We start from the raw sequence: 9,676 nt of genomic DNA, 5'->3' as shown, positions 1-9,676 counted from the left end.
TTTGTGTTTATGTCATTGGGTCCCTAGACCACCTCTGTTGTCTGGTGGTAGAGTGTGCGCCTGGAGAGCAGAAGGTCCAGGGTTCGATCCCTTTTTTTTTTATACTAAAAGATGTTATAAGATGGTACTTGCTGTTACCCTGTCTGGCGCTGGGCATTAAGGGGCTAAAACAAGGACTGGTCAGTATACTGTGTCTGAGTAGGGTATTCATGTTAAACTGTGGCAGGGTATCTCAATGAGCTAGCACGCTTAATCGGCATCAGTCCAGAGTAGACACAAGCAAACAGACACAGATAAATGCACACACTCGCACACAAGTCACTATATATGTGCAATAATCTTGGACGCAACATTAAATCCCATTTCATCTCACATCATTAGATCAAATGGGCATTTTGGACTTAAATGGTACCCCAGTGCCCCATGCTTGTTTTAAGAGAAGACTAATGATTGGTGGCTCATCTTGCTCAACATGTTGAACTGTTGCCCTCAGATTTGCCTGGTCCACACTTTCCTGATGTAGCTGGAATACTGCTGACTGGAGAGGAAAACTTGCCCTTGTTATTGTTGTTCAAAGCCCATTTCTGGTGTCCCCCGCCGTGATATTGCTGGAATATTGCTAAAAGCGGCGTAAAACCATACTCACTCATTATTGTTGTTCAGATAATGGATGCTCGAAGAGCAAATCGACATCTGTGGATAATCATCCATGTGCAATTTTCAGTTATCACAGATTTTCTTTGCTAGGCAGTGATATTAGATGAATTAACACGCTGCAGTTGCTAACTGTAACATAGTTGGGAAATGACTGAAGCAAGGAAGTGAATGTGATGTGCTGCAAAGTGGTTTGGGTTTCATTTTGAAAAATTAATAAGGCCTATCATAGCAGAAAATTACAGAGGGTGTAGTGGAAAAATCCTAGAGGCAATTGGGTACATTCAAAGAGATTATGACTAGGGGGATTCCAGGTTGGAAAAGGCTCAGAACCTCATGCTTTTCAGAAGCACAGACTGAAATCGATCGAGTTGTCCAGCTCGCTGACTTCATTGGCTGTGTGTCATATCTGTATAGTATGTATCATTGCTCTGAATATGTCACTGCAAATATGCTTTACCCGAACTGCTGATTAGAATAAAACAAACAATTCAGATTTCACCTTCCCCAATGATTCAAGTACTCTGTAAAACCTACAGTCATTGTGACCACCAATCACTAGTTTTAGTGGCTAGCATGAGGTACTTGTGAGCAGTTATGTGATGGAGATGAGAAACGTTCCTGTCTCGAATCCGAAACACCCAGGAAGCAGGTGGATGGACATCAAAGGTAACATTGGGACTTCCAAGAAGCCAAAACGGGCCAACATTCTTCTTGGCTAATCATTCCATTATCTATGACCATACCTGTATGTATGTTTGTTTCACGCCAATATTCCTGCTATATGATGGCGGTCTGTCATTAATCGATCCTGGACCAGATGATCCAGTGTTTGACATCATGAGCATCGATCTACGCAATTGCGATACGGTGACCTGTCTCCTCTTAGGACAAGCATAGTCACTTTTTATGGCAGGCATGGGTTGACGAAGACCTATTCTACCCCGGATCTTCACGGATTTGGGTCTTCTTTGAAATGAGGAGCCGAGCAATTTAATATTGATCAGGCTAGTCACCTCTTACGACAAGCATAGTCGCCTTTTACGGCAAGCATGGGTTGCTGAAGACCTATTGTACCCCGGATCGTCACGGGTCTTCTTTGAAATGAGGAGCCGAGCAATTTAGTATTGATCCGGTTAGTCGCCTTTTTCGGCAAGCATGGGTTGCTATTGATGCAACGTTCACACGACTTTAATAAGAAATCACACGACACAAATCTGCAACATAAAGGAAGTTATTGTAAATCGCTAGAAAAATCAGAGTCGAGTCTGAGCTTTGTTGAGCACGACTACGTTAGCGGAAAAGTGTGTTTTGAAAAGTTTTGACGTTTCCATTTTCTATGTTTTTCACAAAGGTGATATGTTATAGCAACTACATAATGGATGGTACTTACACATCTTTTGACCATTAAATAACTTTATATGAACAATACACATTAACTTAGGCTGAGGAACATGGGCCTTCTGCTGCCAAGAAAGCGAAAAGAACAACGTTAAAAGCTGCCGATTGGGTTCGTTGAAAGGGGCTGCGAAGATAGCTTCAACGGTCCGGTCCATCACTCTTCTTGGAAGAATGTTTGGACTCGTTCTTGACAGACCTAAACCAAACCTCATCAGTGATCTGTCACTATATGGCTGAAATATTGCCGATGTGACGTAAAGTATTAACTCACTCACTCACTCATCAGTGATCTAGATTTGGAGTCGACTCTGTGGAGATGGTATCTACTTCCTTGAATGGCTTCATATCAAGATGGCATTTTGCAAGATCTACTTAGAGGTTTGACGAACCAATCATCGGCCAATCGTTCGACATAGGATCGATCTGAGTATCGGTTTGTGAGTCCCGGGGACGTAGAGAAGCACAACGATCGTTAGGAGCAAGAGACCTTTCAATGTTCGACAAGCATCAACGACCCGACCGGAACAGCCATCTCCGACGTAGTGCCAGGTCCATCTGGACATCTCTCGATGGACATATCAGCTCTACTGGAAGCCTAGTCCTGCACCATGACCGTGGAATATATTTATTTTATGAAAAAATAAAAATCTAGAAACGCATACAAAATCAAGCTCAAGCTCGCTCTATTCAACAAATCGGCATAGGGATTTTTATTTTATTTTTAGAGTCAAGAAGGATATTGTGTAATATAAGATTTCAGAGACTAAATGTTAGTCTACTGGAAGTCATAAGTCGATCTATTTGTAACAATATACAACTCTCCACTACCGAGGTCCATCTCCCCCATGCCGGACCCACTGGTGTGGGATCACGATGCGCTATCCATCTCTGAAGGACTGCGCACTTACACGTACCCTCCGACAAGTCATCGGGCGTTTCAAAGATCTCAGACACCAAACGACTTCGTCTACTTCAGGTCAGTGAGAAGTTCGTTCACCATATTCGTAAGCATTACAGATCGAAGACATATCGCCTTCCTCTACAGACAGACCTACTTCTTCAGCCACACTCACGCCAGCTACATCCGTCACTTGAAACGCACCATTTGCGTTTGGCGCATCTTTTATTGACAAAGGGTGGCTCCATCTATTACAGAGGCACATCGTACCTCCACAAAGGATCTTTAGTGGTTGTTAAACCATAGAGGAACTTTCAGATTTTGAACATGTAACATAAAGCTGTTTGTAAAGCGACCCCCGGACGCGTCATACCAAAAGACTTTAAAAAGATGGTACTTGTTGTTACCCTGTCTGGCGCTCGGCATTGAGGGGCTAAAACAAGGACTGGTTGGCTCGGAGTCTGAATGGGGTATTCATGTTAAACTGTGGCATGGTATCTCAGTGAGCTAGCACTATAAATCGGCATCAGTCCGGACAAGTACAGGCAGCCACACATACACACACACGTACATGCACGTCGCTAAATAAGTGCAATAATCTTGGACGCGACGTTAAACCCCATTTCACCTTTCCTATGTGTAAAGCTTCCAATGCTGACTGATATTCTACGTTGTTTGTGGCAGTAAAAGATATGATATACGTATCAATGGTAGAATTATTTTATTTAATATTATGGAAATGATGGTCCCACAAAACGGTAATAAAATGTATGTAAACGTCAATCCTCTACACACACAACATTTAACACTCAAAGTTTGGCAAAATCAAAACAAGGGAATTTGGCCAAGACGTTTAACATCAGCTTCAGGTATATCCATGATCTGAAGTATAGTCAGATGTACAATGTACCATGCCTTTAACCCATGCATACCACACTTGGAACTTGTATAAACACACACCAGTTTGTGAGGGATTGTGATATTTTAATATTTTTGATGGGGCCTTTTTTTTTTTTAAGAAAAGATAGTGATTATACTTTTTTCCAGAACAAAACTGGAAAGAAATTATACACGTATCTGCTCAGGGACTTTTGTCATAAAGCGATCGTTGCTCCCACACTTTAACATGGACTTACGGCAGTCGTAGCGCTACGATCGATGTGTTGAACGGGGCCCATGTGTTACAACAAAATGACTTGTTCGTTGGATATACTGGACGTGGTGGATGTGTCAAATATTAAATTGCTCGGCTCCTCATTTGAAAGAAGACCCGTGAAAATCCGGGGTAGAATAGGTCTTCGTCAACCCATGCCTGCCATAAAAAGTGACTATGCTTGTCCTAAGAGGAGACTAACGGGATCGGGTGGTCAGGCTCGCTGACTTGATTGATGCATGTCATCGTATCCCAATAGCGTGGATCGATGTGGACGATGTCAGTCACTGGATTGTCTGGTCAAGACTCGATTACAAACAGACCGTCGTCATATTGCTGAGTAAACAACAAACAAACAACAAACCTTCCTCAACTCTCCGTCAATCAGATCTTCAGACTTTGTAGGATTAGCTCTGGATTCCTTGCATAATCATGAACGATATGAACGGTCATAATCCCCTATGGGAGATTACTGATGCAAATAATAAGGGAAAAGTCCTTGAAGATTTTATCTCAAACAATGACTTATGCATCTTCAATGATGGATCTAACACCTATCTGCATCCTGCCACTGGCACACACTCTGTCCTTGATCTTTCACTTTCGGATTCAAATATTTCAAACGAATTTGAATGGTCGGTCCATGATGAACTTTGTGTAAGTGGTCATTTTCAAACAATCCCGCTGACGAACCATCTTCAACAAGGTGGAACTTTACCAAGACCAATTCGTCTTTATTCCAAACACTTCGTACAGAAAAACCAAAACTTGACTTTACAGGAATGTTCCTGACCCTCTTGAACTATTTTCAGATCCGTTAAATCCTATTGGAGACGAAAGCATTTCTGCAAACACACATTTACATAAACGATGGTTTGATAATGATTGTAGACAACCTAGAAAAATAGGAAGAAAGCCAAGAAATATTTCCGCCAACACCCTACCGTGTACAACCTAAATAATGTTAAAATCACCAGCTCCAAAGCGAGACGTACTTTTAAACAAAATAAACATCAATCCTAGTGAGCTATGTAGCTAAAATCTATTCCCGCACACCCATGTCCAAGGTGTGGAACACGATTCAAACGATTAAGGGCAATGGATCAATATCTGGAGTTCACCATCTCAAAGATGGTAATACACGATTAACCTCTAAATCTGAAATTGCCAACAATCATCATCCAAACCCTCAATGTCAGAGGGTTACAAAACAACAAGAAAAGAAAAAAGTCAATTTTAACTCTGAGAATGGTGAGGAGTATAATGAAACATTTTCTCCTAACTTGAATTACATACTGTCCTTGGGCAAGCTCATGACACTGCAGCAGGAGCCGACAACATTCAATTCATTATCAGCTCCTGAAACGCTTGCCCGATTCATGTTTGGAAACTCGATATATTTGATGAAATATGGAGAACCGGAAATTTCCCTTCTTCCTGGCACAATGCTATTATTCTTATTCTAAAGCCACGACGGGATCATACTGATCCATCCAATTACTTTCCCACACCATTAACTAGATGTGTTTGTTAAACTATGGCGCGCATGGTCAGCAATCGATTAGTCTTGTACTTGGAGACCATGGAATAACCCCCGGAGTGACATCCAACGTGGTTGCCGAAAAAACAGGAGTACCATTGACCATTTGGAGCGTTTAGAAACATTTATTATAAAATCCATTTTCACAACAACAAAACATACAGTCAAGTCTCGTTAATTCCGCAAACAATGTAACATAACAATATACTATTTCATTTTTTTAATATTATTACAACGTGTTTGTATCGTTATCTATCGTGAAGTTATCCGATTTTCGATCACGAACGCTGATACAACTTAATTTCGTTTATCCGACATAATCATGTCGGATTAACGGGACTTGACTGTACTGTATCGATCTTTTCGACCGATATAGAAGGTATATGATACAACGTGGAAACATGGTATTTTAAACGATTTGCATGAATTTGGAATAAGGGACAGTTTACCCCTGTTCATAATTATCTCAGTTTTTAAACAACTGACAATTTCAAGTGCGGGTTCCCCCAGGGCGCCCCTTAAGGCCGCACCGTGTCTGTCACACTATTTAGCAAACAAATTGACAGTCTCACTTAAGTTTTGAACACCTGTTGATGGGTCACTTTTGTGGACGATTTCAACATTTCTTGTGGTAAGAATATATATACAATCGAAAGAGAGCTATACACCTCCGTCTTAACAAAATTCAAAAATGGTCAAATGAAAATGCCTTCAAATTTTCTAATTCCAAAAAAACTGCATTCACATTTGACGTAAATACAAACCACATAAGGATCCAGATTTATGTTTAGATGGTTTGTTTTTGTTTGTTCGTTGTTTAACGCCGCACTCAGAAATATTCCATCTACATGACAGCGGTCTGTAAATAATCGAGTCTGGACAAGACAATCCAGTCATGAGCATCGATACACGCAATTTTGATACCATGACCTGCATCACCCAAGTCAGCGAGCCTGGTAGACCTCACTCTCCCCCAGCTAAAAAAGGTTCGAAACAAATCCTTTGGTATATCAACAAGAATACAACCAAAGACGAACAAAATATAATTCTCATAGATCCATGTTACAGACGGGGCCAAGGATAGTGGCAATAACCAGTGTTCGAAATACCTGCCTGCCCGACCGTCCGAGACGGGTTGATTTCAACTCGGGCTGCCAGATTTTCAAATCCCCCTGCCCGACGGTCGGGTTATATTTCATATGTGAAAATATTCAAAATATTTCCCGATGATAAGCATTAATTCACATGTAAAGATGAATGATAAAATGTAACCAAAAAGAAACCCCGTTAGCTTATCCTGAGAAACATATGATTATAGTGGGCAGGCAGGTTTTGGTCAGGGCTGGCAAGTATTTCAGCTAGCCAGTCCTGTGGTCTGGCTGAAATTTTTGGGAGTTTCATACCCTGCAATAATAGTACATACTTTACTGCTGAAGCCAAAGCTATATGTTAACAGCTTTGACCTTTATTAACAATAAAATGTAAAATGTAAAAACTTCATCATATTTTTAGATTCATTGTCTTGCCTTCAGGCACTTGAAAGTGTGTCGTCATATCTACCTATAATCCTAGACATTTTAGAGCTACGTAATGATCTTTCTACTGGCCAATGTGACATCGTCTTATGTTGCTTGCATGTAGGCATAATAGGTAACTTAAAAGCCGATGCTTCGCTAAAACAGCTCTTAACAAACCATTATCTCCACCCCCGTACAGTGATTTCAAACCAACCATCAAGAGTTATACTCGGCATCTAATGCAAAAAAGGTGGGATACCCAGGTAGGAATCAATAAACTTTACGAAATAAAACCAACAATACGTCATATACCTTCTTGGGTTGTCAGTCAAAACATGACGACGACGATTTCATATTGGCGACAGTCGGTTTACCCACGGACATGTGCTAAAGACAGATGACGACGAACCTCCAAAGTCTATCCCTTGTGATGAAAGGTTCACCGTCGGGCCTATTTTACTTGACTGTATGGTTTTTGCAATCGATTCACATTATCAAACAGTTAATCTGAAATATATGTTTACCCCGTGTAAGCGGGCATATCTCATCTTAAGCTACTTGAAAAAGAAATTGGTCTGTATCATACATTTTAAATATGTATGTGAATAACTGATTGCTTGTTTTTAAATTTGGTGTTTTGTTTGTTTGTTTGTCGCCGCACTCAGCAATATTCCAGCTATATGACGGCGGTCTGTAAGTAATCAAGTCTGGACCAAGTCTAGACAATCCAGTGATTAATATCACGAGCATCGATCTACGCAATTGGGATACGATGACATGCATCAACCAAGTCAGCAAGCCTGACCACCCGATCCCGTTAGTCGCCTCTTACGACAAGCATAGTCGTGATGCTTTTACTGACATTATTGAAGGTTCTGTCCAGGAGGTTAAAAGTACCGTAAAATGATTGTCCACCTGTGTGACATGTAATTCTCCAACCAATGTTTTAAGCCAACTCAGTGCTAAACATTTCTTTTATATTGGCTAGTATTGTGCACAACCACCAGTGGATAATGTGATGACGTAAATCCTGCTTGGGTATCGTGCTGGATGCAGAGGCACCGTAAGGTCCCATGACCCCCAGCCAGGTGGCCGAGCTTTGCTTACTTGTAGCCTGGAGCCCGTGTGATAAGCAGTTGTAAATAAAATTGTTATGCCCAAATATGTTTTGACAAATTTATTTTAAATGTAACTTTGTATTCACTTGTATATATATATCAACTTGTTCTCGTTGCTATATTGCTGAAATAATGTCGATGCGACGTTAAATTTTAACTCACTCACTCAGCCAGGTAAGAATATGGGTGCCTGGCAACCAACCAATGCTTGTCTCCACGTGGGGAGTCTGGGTACGATTATAGGTCCCAGCACCCCATGCTTCTCAGGCCATGGGGATTGGGGGTAAGAATATTTGCACAATGATTGTTATTTGTTTTCGGATTTCAAACTGTAGAAGACGCTAGAGGAGCGGGCGAGTTGGGTTTAATGCTGTTTTCCAGTGATCCAGATATCAGGCCGTGACAGCTACATGTGGGAAGGATGCCGGCACAGGTATGGTGCTGATAAACCTAGAAAAATAATCAGGGTGAAACTGGATTTAACTCACAATAATAGGTTTCTAGCGTGTCCAGGGGACGCAATTCTTCACAGCTTATTGCAGCGCCTTAGACGACTGGGCCACCCGTGCCTGTTTATTTTATAGGTGAGGTGAAATGAGGTTTAACGTCGCGTCCAAGATTATTGCACTTATATAGCGACGTGTATATACTATGTGTGTGGCTGGTTGTACTAGTCCGGACTGATGCCGATTTATAGTGCTAGCCCACTGAGATACCATGCCGCAGTTGAACATGAATACCCTACTCAGACACAGTATACTGACTCCGAGCCGACAAGTCCTTGTTTTAGCCCCTAAATGCCGAGCGCCAGACAGGGTAACAACAAGCACCATCTTTTAACGTCTTTTGGTATGACACGCCCGGGGATCGAACCCCGGACCTTCTGCTCTCCGGGCGGACGCTCTACCACTAGACCACGGAGGCGGTCGTTTATTTTATATGTTAATGCAATACGATGTTGGAAGAACATGAAGACATGTTTTTATGGATAACAACTTATTTGCTGTTTTGTAATGTCATTTCAGAATACATCAGTCAATACACCAGCAGTTTTGTTTCTAACACCTTGAAGGTGCCAGAACTATACTGCAGGTGTATTGGCTAATACACCTCGAAACGTGTACTCTACCAATATTACTAAAACATTGCTACACAAATATATTAATAGGAGTCAAAATCTCTTTTTCCAGAGTGCAATGTTTTCACTGCGCAGAGTTGCGTCCCTCAAGCATACCAGAAACCTATGATCATGGATTTGAATACCAAATTTGCCATGAATCTTTCTAGGTTTGACAGGGCTAGATCTATACCCCAGACAGCTGTGTATACCTATACTCGTTGGTTGGTTGGTTGTTGGTTGTTTAACGCCGCACTCAGCAATATTCCAGCTATATG

The sequence above is a fragment of the Haliotis rufescens genome, unplaced genomic scaffold (genome assembly GCF_023055435.1).
Source record: "Haliotis rufescens isolate VD_foot unplaced genomic scaffold, xgHalRufe1.0.p SCAF_17, whole genome shotgun sequence".
Taxonomy (NCBI): Eukaryota; Metazoa; Mollusca; class Gastropoda; order Lepetellida; family Haliotidae; genus Haliotis; species Haliotis rufescens.
The sequence above is the reverse complement of the archived record's forward strand: the minus strand, read 5'-3'. Positions refer to the sequence as shown.